Source organism: Rhipicephalus microplus, unplaced genomic scaffold (genome assembly GCF_043290135.1).
Source record: "Rhipicephalus microplus isolate Deutch F79 unplaced genomic scaffold, USDA_Rmic scaffold_12, whole genome shotgun sequence".
NCBI lineage: Eukaryota > Metazoa > Arthropoda > Arachnida > Ixodida > Ixodidae > Rhipicephalus > Rhipicephalus microplus.
The window spans coordinates 46,502,844-46,520,908 of NW_027464585.1; the positions used below are offsets into that span (position 1 = coordinate 46,502,844).

At 43.9% G+C, this 18,065-nt stretch overlaps 1 protein-coding gene and 1 long non-coding RNA gene across 6 annotated transcripts in view; one reads left to right on the forward strand and one right to left on the reverse strand.

The window, feature by feature from the left end:
- LOC119166787 (chymotrypsinogen B) overlaps positions 1-18,065 on the reverse strand; it is a 1,014,345-nt gene that overhangs the window by 568,723 nt on the left and 427,557 nt on the right. The window lies entirely within an intron of this gene.
- Positions 2,392-18,065, forward strand: part of LOC142783846 (uncharacterized) — a 577,947-nt gene continuing 562,273 nt past the window's right edge. The window contains exon 1 of one of the 2 annotated variants that reach the window (XR_012888515.1): positions 2,392-2,602. This is a non-coding gene — a long non-coding RNA (uncharacterized LOC142783846). The remainder of the gene's footprint in view (positions 2,603-18,065) is intronic. The other variant, XR_012888514.1, reaches the window with a different exon arrangement.

The following is an 18,065-nucleotide window of genomic DNA, read 5'->3' on the forward strand; positions in this document are numbered from 1 at the left end:
CCGGCGGCATGCTACAGTGCGCTACATACGTGAGGATACTCTCACGGCAGCTTGCAGTGCCACTGACAGCTCTTTACTTTTGAGTTGTGGTTGTTATTCAACTATGGGGTTAACATGAGCACCGACCATGAATGCTCGCATAAAGCGAAAGATTTACGTTTCCGCATGGGAGCCACGTTCACAACTAAAAACGAATGTGCGAACAGTCCAAATATGTATATTTCAAAATAGGATGTAGGTGTGTATATCTCGGGAAGTTGCTGTCATTTTCAATACACTCAATAATGTGCCCCGTGTTTGTCCAAATTGTCACAGGGTCTAGATATAGCCAGGAAGTCCAATTCTTTTCCCTTTATTTTGGTGATTTCACCTTATTCCAGTCTCTTTCGTTGTCAGTTTCTTCTGTGTGTTCGGCCAGCACGTTGGACAAAACCTTCTTTCTTACATCATACATGCGCCGCTCCAGTTAGAGCTACTTCTCTCGCCAAGGTAACCCAATAGTACCCTGTGCCACTCCCACCCTCCTCCCCGGCTCTCCTTTTCTATGTGTGTACTCGACCAGTAGGGTTTTCATCCCCCAGTAGCATAGCCAGGGGGTGGCTCACCAGGCCCGTGCCTCTGCCCTCCCAATATTTTCCTATGGTAAATGGGGGGTGCAGAAAATAACGGTATACCACATCTACTTGCCTAGCTGGGACCCATTCTAATCAAGGTGGCACGCCTTTCGAAAAAATTTTCTGGCAACGCCTCTGCCATCTGCGACTTCAGCTCACAGGGTTCTTTGCTTATAGATTATGTCTGTAGGATGGGCCCTTACCCACTGTCACTTCCTCTCAAGGCTGTTTTGATGTACAGACGAAAACTTGGTAAGCTTCGAAAACTGATTCATCATCCAAGAGCTGCCGTGAGATATCGCACAGTTTGTGAATAAAGCTTGAAAAAACTTGATACTCCATATTTCATTGAAAGCTCTGAGCTCCCTCCCCTCTTTTTTGTCTTGATGTTGCGTCGTTACGGCCATGGTCCTGGCGATGGACATCTGCGGTACTGTCGCTAAGTCAACGGGTGCACGCCGTTGTTACTTTACGTGGTCGAACGCGCCTTCAAGGGAGCGCCGAAGCGATACCTTACCCCACGGTGGGGAAAAAAACAAGGTGGGAAGTTGAGGAACGGGAGGTGTAGTGATTAGACAATTTCTTGGCTTGGGATTCTAACCCGTGCAGGGAATCCTGAATAGGCCACCTTTGCCATTTTACACTGGTGCTTTGCGAAAAAGCGTATTGAGATTTAAAAGGGGCTGCTATCCCTAGTCACGGGACACTGCACATAATGTTCACTTACTCATGCGTTTGTACGCTGCCTAATTATGAGTTACAGTGCAATAACTTATGTCTAAATATGCTACTGGAAATAATTTGGAGCAGTGTATGACATTTATTCCCTAATGAAACAAACTAAATTGTGCACTAGTTTTTTTCTACCACCCGTGCTTTTCGGGTTCAGAAGTCTCCCAAATTTCATGGTCACAAGCTTGGCAGATCCATATTTATATTCGCAGGGTCTGTCAAATGATTTTCCAGGCACAGCAAATGCTAATATGGACTTTATCATTGTTGGCTCAGTGGATGGTTCAAAATACCGCTTTCATTGAAATAGCAGTGCTCATGTTTACACCGCACAATTTAGGTGATGTCGAATGGTTTATACATATTTTGTTTCTAAATGTAAGCCATTTTTTATACTGCTCAAAATTTGCTATCTAGTGTTGAAAATTGCATATTTTTTTCCCGTAACCTGGTCGAAATTTACATTTTAGTGCCCCAAAAGTAAAATTTTCTGCTCCTAAATGGCTCCAAGTTGTATTTCGGCTGTTGCACCCCTGATGTTGTTAAACAGTAGCCTTCAGTGTCAGTGTGTTCAATAGGCAAACAAATTTGATATTCGGATAATATTTTCGCATTTATTCTTGTGCCCCCATAATCTAACATGCACCTACCAGTCTGACCGATATAACTGTTGACGGATGAATGAGGAATTTTGTATACTACTCCTATAACACAAGAAATGGAGGATGTTTGGTGTTTCTGACCACATTCATCTTTACTTTTAGCTTTGCCCTTAACCCCGAGCTTAACAAGTGTGCAAGTGCTGCTCAGCTTCTTGAGAGCCATACATACCACTGCCGCATCATATCTGGATGCGACACTCTTAATTGTGCGCCATCTTGTGAACAAGACTAAGAAGTGTTGTGTAAATTCATGTACAAATAATAGCTTGTATCAATAAAGAACTTGAACGTAGGGCAGCAGGCTAAAGTGGCTTTCATGATTTTTCTCACAGACTTCGCATTTGCTGAAATGTTTCATCCATTTCGCCACCTTTTCGCAGGATCTAGTGACCACATAATCTGGAAACCCTGCTGTTGGAAACCTCTGGATCTGAGCATAGGCACTGCACAATACCTTGTGCACACATGACTTGCACACAGCCTCCTGTACCAAAGATGCAGTTAATCTATCTTTGATCACATTGGAATAAGCTAATGTGTAAGGCAAAAGAGGATGTTGTGACCTGGGCCTGTACTGCCAACACACATGCATTGGTAAGGAGTGAGACAGCTGCTCACATTGCGCATTTTTGATGCATTTCCGTTTTTTTTTTTTTTGCGCCAGGCTGCTCTAAAAGTATAGTAATCGAGAAAATTGCACCGAACTGCTCCGAAACAGCCTCGAAAGCTAGAATTTTTATGCCAACCTCAACTTCAGTGGGGGAAAATGGCGAGTTCGACTAATAAGACGCAGCCAATTGTGTTTTTTCCCTTTCCATATTTCTGGTGAAAAAGGCTGCCATTGTGGCGCCACAATCTTTAAACTTTAGCAAATATGTGTGACCCCACATAAATGTGCTGTCATGCATCGAGCGTGCAGCTTCTATTAGCAAGGCTGTGTGTTCTAGCGCCACTGTCGGCTAGCGAAAACCACCAAGTTGGGTGGCAAGCATAGCGGGGTTGATTCTCCGGTTCTCTGTCATGCATAGCGGGTTCCTCCAGGCATTGTGGCTTTCATGTTGACGCTGCTGCATGCAGTCACCTACGAGTACGTGTTTTCTGTGAGCGAGTAACTTTAAACGCGGAGTCATTTTTTCCCTGTATCCGACGCGTCTCATGGATGTTCTGGCACGTGCACATGGGTTTTTAAAATAGGTACCGCGCGCGGCAGAATGTGTGCAACCTATTTTCAGTTTACACGCATTACCTACTAATTTATTTAGACAGGCGAGTTCTCATTGCATTTTGCATTTAAAAAGGTCATTGCAACTGATATCCGCACATAAATGTCTGAAGGTAGAGAAAACACTTGGTTACATGTCAAGCCACGGTGACAAAACAAGCGTTTAAACCATTGTAAACGATATTAACGGGCACCTTGGCGCTTTATTTGTGACTCAATACGCATCGGCAATCATTTAGCACAGTTTTTTTCTTAATGGCGATTCGTCACTGCTTCGTTTCGTAATCTAAACTCACAACAAGTGCTTAAAGAGGTGTCGCTGCATGCGTGCCGGCCCTGGGCTACACGAGCTTTTGGCTTATCTCAATCAGTGTTTCAGTCGGCTGCAGTGTGACTTCGTTTTCTTTCTTTTCTTCTGTTTTGCAGTAAAACCTGCCTGTCTATGATCAGCAGTTTGTTTGCGGGGACAGGGATATTTGGATTTTTTCACCTGTGGTGCGCGAGCACTTTACGTGAGTCTCGGAGCGGTGCGAGCAGCAATCGCAAGGCAATGTATTATTCGAAGTTCTTCGTCGACGGTGATCACCTATGGATATTGAAAAAATATAAAACTGGCCAGCTTATGCTATAATAATAGCGCGTCGTTGCTCACTTGGAGAGGCGTTATCAGTATCACTCGCTTATAACTTAGTGCCGTATGCACGTGCTTTACGAGATCGTCTATGCGGCGAGATTTCTTGGCTCTCGCGTTGCACTCTTGGAGGTGGTTTTTCATGAGGTGGCCGCGAACGGCTGTACAGCATGCTTTTATTTGTTAAAAGCTCTTGATGCTCTCATTTCAGGCTTTTTTTATGCGAACGACCACTGTTACGTCGCTAAGAATCTTGTGCAATCTCAAATTTTTAATTTCTTTTTGAGTGTGATGAGTGTTTTTTATTCTTTCCGCAGAACCTAGCTGTCAACAAAACCTTTTGTGATAGCATTTCACATGTTACGAGGGTTAGATAGGTCACGTGTGTGGTATGTAAACAAGTAATGCAGTTCCTACCTAGCGATAATCTGTTCAAAAACTTCCTACAAAATCTGTTTCAGTGGGATGTGTATTATAAGCCAATTAAAATTTGCACTGGTGCCGCCACATTGCTAAAAATTGGTATTTTTAAGCTCCCAGGACAACTTAGGAAAGGCTGCTAACTGCTCCAAAATTGATATTTCGCTGCTCCAAAAACTGCTTCCTATTTAGTTTCAGCCGTCTCACCCCAGTTTGAGTAAGGCGTTAGCCTTAGGTCTAAAAACTGAAGGTTTAATTCCTGCAGCAGTTCTGTCGTAATGTGAAGTACGGTTCTATTCTCATTAAAGAGACACTAAAGAGCAAAACAATTTTTCGCATATTAGTAACTGTAGTTTCACTATCCCCAAAACACCTCTTTTGCCGCGACATGTTGCTCGGCAATGGAGAAAGCATGCAAGAAGAAACTTTGGGTGGAGATTACACTGAGATGCCGTGCCAAACACAGTGACGTACGAAATATTGAAGGCGTCTACTGGGCGAGCCCCACATAGCTTCTACTCAATAAAAATGAAGTACATTGTGTTCAGTGGGTGCTAGACCTAGCATACGATGGTTGGAAATTTTCATTGAGCCAATGTCGTGAAAATACGAAAAAGACATTTTGAAATTCGCTACGTGATGCCAAATTGCAGGGATGCACCAGCTGCGCTGATTGCGCCAATTTGATGAAATTCCTCATTTGTGCGCCGAGCTGTGCAAAAACCATGAAAATTGCCGAAATTGCGCTACGCTGCGCCAAAATGCCCGACCAGCCTCAAAATTTTCTCATTTGCCCTAAGTTAATGAGAAATGGAGATCACTTTAGCCACTTGGAGTTTGCATGATCAATCTATGCGGGCAGACCCTAACCCTAAACCGCAATGTAAGACAGCTGCTCATTAGGTCAAGACACTCGCGAAACTCGATCAACCAGATGAAGTAACAACGCCGCGTGCCTGTCGGTATGCTGACCGCAACAGATATTTACCGGCAGGATGACGCAACTACAACACAAGAGATGTGTTGCCGTAGCCAGCAACACTTCGTTGGAAATATGAATTTTCTTGTCAGCAATTGCGGCCATGGCATGTTAGGAATCACTAGGAACTAAAGCTGGAAGTCTACAAAATCTCAGCAAATCGAGCTTGTACACTACAAGCTTCATGCCGTGACCATGTCAGTTGCCATAGCAACGCCACATGCGATAGATATCCGGTGCCATTGCGAGGTCAACTGGCGCGTGCCATGATTACTTTATCTGGTCAAACGCACCTTGCAAGCAAGCCAAACAGTTGTGCCCTAAACTTAACCCCTTCATGAAAAAAAAATGAGGGGGGGCGGTTGTTTGAGAATTTCTTGTTCTTGTTCTAACCTGCGCAGAAACACCGCTTAAGCTACCTTCGCCATAGTACCTAAGTGGCCTGCGGAAACGTGTTACAGTAATAAGGCGTTATAAGCGTTCTTGAAATGAGGGGCTTATATTTGTAGTATCTAGACACTACACAGTTTGTTCAATGACTGATGTATGTATATTGTTACCACATGTGTAATTTAGGTATGTGCACCTGTGTAGCGGAGAACATGGTGGTGGCAGAAGAACAGGACGTTCGCTTGGTGGCAAGAGCTCTCTGGTGCGCGTTCACTGCTGTATACCGTCGAGGCGACCGTTACGTCGGCTCTGAATAAACCACTCTCGTAGACGTAACAGAGTGGTGGAGTTGCTGGGTACGGCACGTCGACGTACCACGCAGCCACAGCTGTTCGGAGTTCGCTGGAGCCGTCGTCTTGCTGATCTGCCGCCGACAACAGTCGTTATGGCCCAGAGCGAAGGTCAGGAAGCAACCGCCTCGACTTCGCGCACGTCTACGCTGGCTACACCTAGGCATCAGTACATAGAACTCCGCCCGTTCGCGGGAATGGCAGGAGAAGATGTGGACGCGTGGCTAGCGCACTACAAAAGGGTGAGCCGGTACAACCACTGGAACTCTATCGATCAGCTGAACGTCGCGCTGTTTCTCATGGGCACTGCCCTGATGTGGTGTGAAAACCACGAAGAGTCCTTGACAACATGGGCTCTTTTTGCTCAAGAACTGAAGAAGTGTTTTGGCGACTCCGACTCAAAAAAGAAAAGCGCGGAGCGGACTCTTTCCGGAAGAGCCCAAACTCCTGAAGAAACGTGCACTGCTTACATAGAGGATGTTCTTAAGCTTTGCAAGATTATAAACCCGCAGATGTCTGAAGAAGACAGGGTTGGACACCTCTTGAAAGGCATAGCGGAAGACGTTTGAATTTTCTGATAGGCAGGGATGACCTCACCTCTGCCCCCGACGTCCAACATCACTGTCGCACGTTTGAAAAATTGAAGACTCGTCGCATCACCCCGAAATTCGGTAGGCTGGCAAATGTGACAACGGTCGCCAGCGTCGACGTGAGTCCGCCCACAAACCTTGCCGCTACTATTCGGGCAATTGTGTGTGAAGAGCTGCAGTGACAAGGTGGTAGGGTTGACGAAACCATTCCTCATCCACCTACCCATCCACCCTACTACACGGCGGTGCCATCAGCTGCTTTGCCACCATCGGTATGTGTGGCAGATATCAGCAAAACTGGAAATCTGCAGCCACATTGTGACTCATTCGCGGCCGACCAGCGATATGGCCAACGCCTTCGTCACGGCCCCGCCACACAGAGGTGGGCAGCCCCCGCTGAGCAAGCTCGTCACCGACCCTTCACAGCTGAGCGGTCTCAGCGTTGGTTCGGCGAGCGTCCCCTACCAGTCTGCTACAATTGTGGCTTCGAAAGACACATTGCCAGGTACTACAACTACCGGCAGCCACCAAGGTACGACCGATCACCGAGCTTTAACCGTTCTGGTGTTACCCGAGCACCGACATTCCCGGAAAGCGCGTCTTGCGAGATCCCAGGACCGCTAAGAAACCAATCTCCGGCCTCTGACCGCAGTGTGACACCACCACCTGCCCCTCGCGCCAACCGATCACCGTCTCCTCGGTGCCGCCACTCCTCGCCTCCTACGAAAAACTAGCCGGCGCGGCCGTTGGAGGTGAGGTCGCCGGACAGTCTTCGATTTCAACAGATATACCTCCGTCGTTAGCTTCCATGTTTAGAAATAAGGTTCGAGTGCTTATCGATGGTGTACCAACCATGGCGTTGGTGGACACAGGTGCAACCATGTCAGTGATGAGTTTACTCTTCAGCCGGCTTCTTGGAAGAAAGGTTATGTTTCGTTGGGACCATCCTGATACGTTTCGTGGAGTGAGCGGAGAAGTCTTACAACCTGTTGGTGTCTGCACTGTGACTGTTAGTTTGGCGTGCCAGAACATTGTCGCAGAGTTTGCTGTTCTCTTTCATACTACGCATGACGTCATTCTGGGACTCGATTTCTTTAAGCTATGTGGTGCTACTGTCCATTGGCGCACAAGACAAATTACAGTAGATTCCGATATCCCAGTTGCGTTTATGGAAAACTCGCCCTCTCAAGAAAGTGCTCTTTTCGTGTCTGTGGACACAACTGTGCCGCCGTTGTCTGCAAAATGTGTCCCTGTTGTCTGTTCACCTGCAAGCGAGAAAACATTTGACGCAACTGTGGAGCCCGTGCATGTCAGTTGCATAAAGAGGACAGTTTTAATACCCTACTGCACGCTATCGGTTGCGCAAGGGCACACTAATTTATAGGTTATTAACTGCTCTAATGAACCTACAGTGCTGCCGGAGGGTCTGAAACTTGCAGAGATTCGTGAACACCAAGTATTCTCGCTTGCCACCCTTGCAGAAAGCAATGATTCCCCGGATAAGACCCGTTGCGATAATCTGCATGCCAGAGACACCACCATTATTTATTATTTATTTCGACATACTGCCAATCCCATCAGGGATTTTAGCAGGAAGGGCATGAACATAAAAATTCGAATAGGTACACAATAAAGACATACATCGCGATAAAGTACAGAATGAAACTAACAGAATCGGATCATTTAACAATTTCAGATCAAAGAAGGCATAAAACATTAGTGTAAAGAAAAGTAGTCAGAAGAAAATAAATGCAGCGACTTGGTTGACACATTGGTTGACATATTGGCATATGCATCAAGAAACACAACAAGAAATTACAGCAATAAGAAACTACCCTACAATATGGCGAAGTATTTCAAAGAAGGGCAAATTTATACACACTGAAAAACAGAGACATGTTCAAGAATCAACAGAGCGATTTCTCTTCACCTGGATTCAGTACTAAAAATTGCTTAAAGAAAAAATATGATGACATGATACTTCGCTCGTACAATGTTCACACGAACACACATATTAAAATCAACCAGGTGATTCCGTTTGCATAATACAAAGTTCATTTTCGACAAGGGTTAGAAATTTTGCTAATTCGGTAGTGCTGGAGATACTCGGATCCAGTTTATTCCATTCATTAGTGGCTAACGGAAAGAATGAGTACTTAAAGCAGTTTGTGTTGAAGGAGTATTCGTTAAGTCTCATTGGGTGTTTTTGGCGTGTTGTTCTAGTTTGATCAAACGTAAGATAGGCGGATTATTTATTTCGACATACTGCCAATCCCATCAGGGATTTTAGCAGGAAGGGCGTGAACATAAAAATTCGAATAAGTACACAATAAAGACATACATCGCGATAAAGTACCGAATGAAACTAACAGAATCGGATCATTTAACAATTTCAGATCAAAGAAGGCATAAAACATTAGTGTTAAGAAAAGTTGTCAGAAGAAAATAAATGCAGCGAATAAATGCAGCGAAGAAATGCAGCGAAGAAATAAATGGCTATGATTGATAAGTCACTCAGCACGAATGAACGTAATGAACTGGCGAGTATTCTGTGCAAACATGCTGATATTTTTGATTTCGGTCAGCATGATCCACTGTCATTCCCTGCTTCTCGTATAAAGCACCGAATCAACACGACATCCCACAGACCTCTCCGACAGAAACCATATCGTGTATCGCCTTCGAAACGCGCAGTGATCAATGAACAGGTTTGCGAGATGCTCAAGCAAAATGTAATTCAAGAATTATGTAGTCCGTGGGCCGCTCCAGTAATTCTAGTGAAAAAGTAGGATGGGACATGGCGATTTTGTGTTGACTACCGCCGTCTCAACGCCATCACTAAAAAAGACGTATACCCACTCCCGCGGATTGATGATGCTATCGACTGTCTATCATCGGCCTCTTACTTTTCGTCTGTTGATTTGAGGTCAGGCTACTGGCAGATTCCAATGCACGAGGAAGACAAGGAGAAAACGGCATTCGTTATAACAGATGGACTATTTGAATTTAATGTGATGCCGTTTGGACTCTGCAACGCGCCCGCAACTTATGAGCGATTTATGGACACCATTCTGCGTGGATTGAAGTGGGAAGTCTGTATGTGTTACTTGGACGACGTTGTAATTTTTGGGCGCACCTTTTGTGAGCACAGCACACGCCTTGGCCTCATATTCGACTGCCTAAGCAAAGCACGCTTGGTGCTCAACTCAAAGAAATGTCGTTTTAGAGAGCGCCAACACTCGTCCTTGGACACTTCGTAAACAAGGAATGCATACGACCGGATGCCGCCAAGACGGCCGCAGTGGAGGCATTTAAGCAACCAAACTCGGTGAAACAACTGCGCAGCTTTTTATGGCTTTGTTCATACTTTCGCCGATTCATTCCTGGCTTTGCCAATATCGCATACCCGCTCACGTGTCTGCTTTAGAAAGATGCGCAGTTAGACTGGACCCCAGAATGCGAGTCTGCTTTTTCGGAGTTGAAGTTTCTTTTGACGTCTCATCCGATTCTTTGACACTTCAATCCTCAGGCTCCCACTGAGCTTCACACAGACGCCTGCGGTATTTGTGTAGGTGCTGTCTTGGTTCAACGCTTGGATAATCAAGAAAACGTCGTAGCGTATGCAAGTCACTCGCTCATGAAGTCCGAGCGTAACTACACTGTCACAGAGCAAGAATGCCTTGCAGTAGTCTTCGCAGTGCAGCCCTTTCGGTCCTACCTGTACGGACGCCCCTTTACCGTCGTAACAGACCATCATTCTCTATGCTGGTTGGTCAATCTGCGTGACCCATCTGCTCGGCTGGCACGCTGGGCACTTCGTCTACAAGAATATGACTTTACGGTTTCCTTTAAAAGCGGCCTACGTCACGCTGACGCAGATTGTTTTTCGTGACTACCGCTTCCAACGACAGAATGTGACGCGGACACCTTCGATACCTACATTGCATTACTCGACCAACCATTTCCCGATACCAAGACCTTTAAGGATGAGCAACAAAGGGACAGCACCATACAACAGCTCCTTGCTGCCGAACCAAAATCATCGCCTATGCGCTTCTGCATACGAGACGGGCTAGTTTACAAAAAAAACTACAACACTGGCTCACGATATTCTCTGGTGGTTCCAAAGAGTCTTCGCGTTTATGTCTTGCAGGCTATGCATGATGACCCAACACACGGTCATCCAGGCACAACGAAAAAACTCTTCGCCGTCTTCAAGAAAGATTCTACTGGCCCAAAATGCGCCAGACGACGGAACAATACGTGTCTAGCTGTAACTAGTGTCAACGTAATAAGCGCCCAACAAGTGCTCCTTTAGGGCGATTACATCCGGTGCCGCCCCCTAGAACTCCATTCGAGCAAGTCGGGATTGACCTCTTTGGACCCTTTCCCCGGTCTTCTGATGGAAATCGCTGGATAGTCGTTTGCACCGACCATTTAACACGGTACGGCGAGACAGCTGCCATACCATCGGTAACTGCAGCCGATGTGTCTTCCTTCATGCTACGTTTCGTAATTATTCGACATGGACCTCCCAAAAATGTAATCATTGACCGTGGCCGACAATTCACAGCGGACGTGATGAAAGAGATGCTTCGTGTCTGTGATTCAAGGTTTCGGCACTCTACACCATATCATCCCCAAACGAACGGTCTAACTGAACAAACGAACAGAACTCTCTCGAACATGCTGTCTATGTATGTTGCATCCGATCACAAGAACTGGGACAGTATTCTACCCTTTATCACATATGCATTCAACACCGCTCAGCATGAAACTACCGCCTACATTCCTTTCTTTCTTCTATATGCTCGACCACCTCGTCATACCCTGAATACCATCTTCCCGTGTTTGGACCACCATGCTCCCTGCATATCCGAGATCATCTGTCGGGCCGAAGAAACTAGACGCCTTGCTTATTTGCGCACTCTTGCTTCGCAAGACCGCTCGAAGGCACATTTTGACCGCCGACGCCAACACGTGACGTACAATCGTGGCGACCTAGTGTTGCTGTGGACACCAACTAGAAAACGCGGTTTGAGCGAGAAACTGCTAGTGCACCATGCGGGACCTTATCTTGTTGTAGACCGTATCAGTGATTTAGTTTACCGAATAGCGCGTCTCCATTCGAACGGCCAACGGTCTGCAAAAACTGAACTTGTCCATGTTGCACGTTTGAAGCGCTTTATTCCCCGAGAGACTGTTTGACTCGCCCAGTGGGCTTCGTCTGCGCGGAGGGAAATGTTACCACATGTGTAATTTAGGTATGTGCACCTGGTAGCGGAGAACATGGTGGTGGCAGAAGAACAAGACGTTCGGTTGGTGGCAAGAGCTCGCTGGTGCGCGTTCACTGCTGTATACCGTCGAGTCGACCGTTACGTCGGCTCTGAATAAACCCCTCTCATAGACGTAACAATATACCACATATTTGTGAGAAGTAATATTCTCGCTGATGTCTCAAAGGGTTACTGGCAAAATTATTTGGAGTACAATACTATGACATCTCTGCAGCTGTAAAAAGTCAAACAGTTTTTTTCCAGTTTTACGAATCTCATGGTCACCATCTTGTGAAATTCACATTTCAATTCTCCAATAATATGATATATATATATATATTAAAATCTAGGCCTTCTTTCTCAAGCTGCTATAAATTCGGTCTTTCGTGGTAAAAAATAAATGTTTTTTTTTTGCTTGTAACCTGCTCCGAATATATATATATATATATATATATATATATATATATATATATATATATATATATATATATATATCAAAATTTAGGCCTTCTTTCTCAAGCTGCTCAAAATTCGGTCTTTCGTGGTAAAAAAATAATGTTTTTTTTTTGCTTGTAACCTGCTCCGAATTTGAGTTTTAGTGCTCCAAAAGTAATATTTTGCTGCTCCGAAAATTGCTCCAAGTACTAGTTCGGCTGTAGCACCCCTAGAAAATATTTAAGCACGAAATTTCACATTGAAATCTTGACCTTGATCTTTATTCATTAATAACAAAATATAGACAGTGAAACTTGTAGCATTAGAGTTCTCAGACCACAGTTTGCTGATCCGAGTCAAGTCGTTGTTTCTCCTTATTGTCCTGAGTATAGCTACCTGCGCCCAAACTGGAGGCGCAAGCTCGCTTTTTTTACGGCCTGTGCATAGAAAGGAGGCTGTGCTTCTACTTATCGCGGCAATCTCGTTTCAAACTAACTCGCCGCCGTCCATTGGAAAAAGAGGCTAGCACATTCAAAGAATGCTCAGGTTCATCTCTACTGTCGCAGTTCCTGTTGGTACCAATGCAATAGAAACATGGTAGGAAGCATATATGACAACTATTTCTGATACTTCAAGACAGGAGTAAATTGATAAATATTCCATTCTGCACGCATGTACCATTGTGTGTCGTGTTCAGAAGGCTTGGCCACATGATCCGTTACTAACTGGCAGACGAAATGACAGACAACGTAATGTTTTTTTTTTTTTTGAGAAAAATAGTTTTGGGAACGTTTACTTCGAATCCACATGCCGGCAGCCAGTGCCCATGAAAATGATAAATTTTGCACATTTTTGTTCAAGGTATCAAATTTCGTGTTTATGGAAATAAGTCCGTCAAAAAGGTGAAAGTAAAAGCATAATAGAGACGGTAACTATTTTTCACAAGTAGCACTCGCAATAGCAGGAGTAATGGCAATAGTAATAAGAATGTCAATGAAAATTATAATTGTTCGAAATGAAAAGACAAAAGTTAGAAACATGAAAGAGATTGTAGTGATACTGTTTTGGAAAGTCGTAGTAAAGAAGAAAAAAAAACGTAACCCCAAGCCCTCACAATCCCAGATGCAATCTTCAGTGCCGATGAAAAAATGTGAAACATTTTTATATGCAAAGAGGCTCGCCAGAGACGCAGGGGAAAAATACAATTTTTGAGACTCAGAAAATGTTCTCATTAGAGCTAATATATTTTCATTGCGCCTGAAGAAAAAAAAGCGCTGTTGGCAAAACTCTGTCGTTATGCTTTTAGCTGAAGTAGCGACATTGTTTCTAACCAGAAATGCTTTCGTATAAGCTTGTAAACAAAGCCAGATGGCATGTCATTTTGATCCATGAACATTTATTATCATTATCATCATCATCATCATCATCATCATCATCAACCTGACTACGTCCACTGCAGGACAAAGACCTCTTTTATGTTCCGCCAGTTAACCCGGTCCTGTGCTTGCTGCTGCCAATTTATACCCGCAAACTTCTTAATCTCATCTGCCCACCTAACCTTCTGTCTCCCCCTAACTAGCTTGCCTTCTCTGGGAATCCAGTTAGTGACCCTTTATACAATTACCTAAAAGAATCCGGAGAAACTTTTTAGAATTAGCACCGACCCTTTTGCGGGACTCTTGTCCACATTTTCCAGACAGGCCAGTAGCAGGAAATCTTTAATGTATGGCTCAATAATCAACTGCGATTGTCAAAGATTTTTGTTCGATGAAGGTATTTCGCTGATATGTTTATGAGGGACGCTATAGTGGAAGGCTTTGGGAATTTTCACCATGTGAAGTTCTTTAACGTGCACCTAAATGGTAAATACAACCACACAAGCCTCCAGCATTTTCGAATTCAGCAAATAGATTGTGTTCGAGCTTAGAAAAAGAGACCTTTGTGCCGTTGCAAGTGCGTATTTATTACCCAATGCATGAGTGCCAAAAAATGCAGGCTGTGTCCACACACACCTCTACTACTCTGACTGCTTCCTACAAGCGGAAAAGTAATTGATTAGAGAAAGTGGCCGGGTACCGCGGATTTACAATGCAATGCGTATGCGGCAAAAGGCGTTCTGAAGAGTTGGCTCTCGACGCCCTCATGCGGAGTGCGCTGGCACTGTAAAAAACAACTATATTTTACTCGCGGCGGCTGCTTAGGCCATAAAAGCATGGAGCGAGCGCCTATAGACCGGCTGTGATCTACCATTCATTCGTTAATATTGTTCCCTTCACAATTGATCAGCTAATCGTGCTTGTACCGAAATACATACTGTCAAACCATCTAATAATAATGTCCCATCTCCTCTTTTTGGTATCACCCAAAGGAATACTGAGACGAATTTTAAATATTTAGGATTTGTTGTTTTATAGAAGACGATTGGGTTCAAGAAGAGAGTTCTGTGTTGCCCGGGAAAGCATCGCATATATATTTAATGCCTCTACCTTTAAAAGACACTTTTAGTTTTGATATCAAGTGGGTGGCTTCTCCGTAACATGACATGGCAGTGCGACGTTGCAGGAACTTGGCAATTTGCTACAAACTAATGGCAGATAAGCGATCTGCTCGTGGCACATATAAACGATGAGTGTATTGTCTCTATTGACCGTGACAGTGATTTCTGTGATTTAGGCTGCACGGAAACTGTGTTTGAAAACTAGGGGGAACCTTGTTGACTCATCACGATAATGTCCACTCCATTGCTTGCCTATACTCTGCAATGAAAACTTTAAAATCAGAGTAACTATCTTATGCATGCTGGCTGACTATTGTGTGCTAAGTGGTAATACTACTTGCGTACAGAGGAAACTAATAATGTCCCTTTCGCGATGTCTCAAAATTGTCTCGGTACGCCTTTAAAAGGCACTAAAACCAAAAACAATTTTTCGTGCATTAGTCAAGTACTTTTCTCAATCCAGGAAATACCACTTGTACCATGAAACGACGCTTGGTAAGTAAAAAAACGCGCGAAAAGAAAATGTGGGTGGAGGTGCCGCTTTGATCTTCTCGCACGAAACCATGCGACATCATGAAATTGAAACGCATGTACTGGGTATTACGTAAATATTAATTCATAAAAATTAAGTACACTGTCATCAGTCAATGTGATGGACCTAAGATACGAAGTTTCAGAACTATTCATCAAGCCAATGTTGCGAAATTACAATACATTTTCAAAATTTGAGCATCACGAAATTAAAAAATAAACTTCAACCCTAATTTTTCCGCTGATAATGAACTTGTGGCATAAAAGGTCTCGGTTTTCAGCACGTCAGTCTAAACTGAGACATTAGTTCTCTTTAGTGTACCTTTAAGTAAATATTGCCAACTGCTGGTGCAACACCAGTCACTGCAAACACTGCTTTGGGGCAATGTTTGATTTTATTCAAGTTAAACACCAGAAGTTCACTGACATTTTAGTCCTATCGCTTCGTTGATTTTGGCCTTGTCGTTGACCTCGTATTGTAGCACCTTAACAGCAGTCATGAGTTTTGTTTTGGGGCATGGAGTAGCGTTATTATGATGATAGTTATAGCGCGAGAACAAAACGACGAGACAGAGACAAGAAGGACACGAAAGACCTCCTTCTTGTCCTTCTTGTCCTTCTTGTCCTTCTTGCCTTCTTGTCCTTCTTGTCTCTGTGTCGTCGTTTTGTTCTCGCGCTATGACTATCGTCATGCCATACCAACTAGCCCAAGCTGCCACACTTCTAAGTTATTATGATCCCTTTCTTGAGCCCTATTCAGGGGCTATCGTGATATTTCTGCGGCAGAATGATCCGTAGACATGCAGTGAATTTAGCTTAGATGTCGAAGACCTGTACTACCGTGAAATGGGGTTACTTCGTGATTAATTTGTCATGTTTTTTTCCCTTGTTATAAAATTGTCAATATAAAGACAAATGAATAATTGCAGAACGTTGCTAAAACCTTCCCTCGCACTACGAAGTGTTCTATTGATCCGCATTTTCAATACAAATGGCCCTATTGAGGGGGAAGGTGAGGTTCGGCAAATCACTCTACATCGAGTGGGGCAGCTTTGGGACAAAGTTGTTTTTCGCTGAATATATTTGGGAAAAAAAGGCTAGCACAAAGTTACACAATCAAAATTGCAAAATAAAATTGGCTGTAAGTGCGCGCTCTGCCCTATCTCTCTGCTATATCTTCCTTCTGAAACGTCCTTGAGCAATAAGGAAATGTATTTCTCTGAAAAAAAGCCAAAGGGCGCTGGCGATAATGCTGTGTAATCAAGTGCAACACTATGTCAAAAGGAGGACGTGTAGAGGAAAGGGAGAATGTAGAAAGAGGAGGCAGCGTTGCATCCAAGCAGTCAGCCAAGCGAAATTCTGCTCTCGCCCTCCTTTCTAGTGCTGTTGGGCTCGTTTTTAAACCAGATGGTGCGTACCTGCTATACTTATTCGATAGTGAACACAGCCACCAGTGGAAACCATGGCCAAACAGTCCAGTTTATACAGTGTTACGCAAGAAATGAAACGAGCATATTATGCCATAAACGGCATTGTTAACATTTTTTATCTGGCCCGATGAGCGTTGAGTAGTGAACTTCAAGACTAACAAAGTTTCCATGAGTCCGTCTATTTGGCCATCACCACCAAACTCTATCTGATGCCACTGCGTGTAGTGAACGAAACAATAGGCCGGCAGTCTTTTTTTTTTTTGTAAACAGTTGCGTGTAAAGGAAAGCTGCGTTGCCCACAACACTTGTGCAGGGCCACGTTCGTACGCCTCTGAACTGTTATAAAAGATACTCTCGCGGTGAAAACTCGATGCCGAAGTGCCTCTGTTTAACCTAATTTGTGCAAAATACAGGGTTCTTGTTACGAGCAAAGGAGCAGACTTCTCAAAGCTTAGCTTTATGGAGCCAGCCAATTCAGTAAGCGGTTTTCTCTCTTGCTGCCTTAGCTAAGTAACATCGAAATTTATGCGTCGCTAGAGAAGTATCAAATGTCTTCGATGTTTACTTGTTGTTTAGTTCCCCTAACACACAATTTCAGTTTTTTCCGCTTGCCTGTGTCGGCCTAAAATGAACATGTCTTTTCAACATCGATAATTGCTAGGCTTTAATGTATCAACAAGATATCATTCTGAGGTGCGCTGTAGGGTGCGTACCAAGATTGTGATCGCTTGGGGTTCTCCAATGTGCAGATATGTTTTGGTTTACTGGTGTTCTTTTTCTATTTCGTCCCCATCTAAATGCAGCCATTGTGGTCGGAGATTCAACCCACGCAATCAAGCATAAGACCGCGAAACTACCCATGCTATGCTGCCAAAGTGGTTTGCTTGATCAACGTCCAAGTACATACATACTTATTTATTTATTTATTTATTCATGTTACCCTACAGGCCCCAGAAGAGCATTGAGTAGGGAGGGGTTACAGAAAAATCATAATAACATAAAGCATAAAAAGAAATTATATCGAAGAAAACAAAGAAAATTGCACAATGGAAGGAAGAAGAACAAACACTATAAGCAAATGCAGCAAAAAACAAAATGAAAAAAAAATAAAGCATCGTTATACAAAATGAAGAGAACATATAAATTTGCAGTAGCTCACGAAATTTGACCGGATCTCTCACAGAAACAATTTCATCCGGAAGGCTATTCCAAACTGCGATGGCGCGTGGCAATGCAGAATTATTGAATGATTGAGTGTTGCCGAAGATGCGTCTGAAACTGAGATGATAATGAAGTCGACTAGATG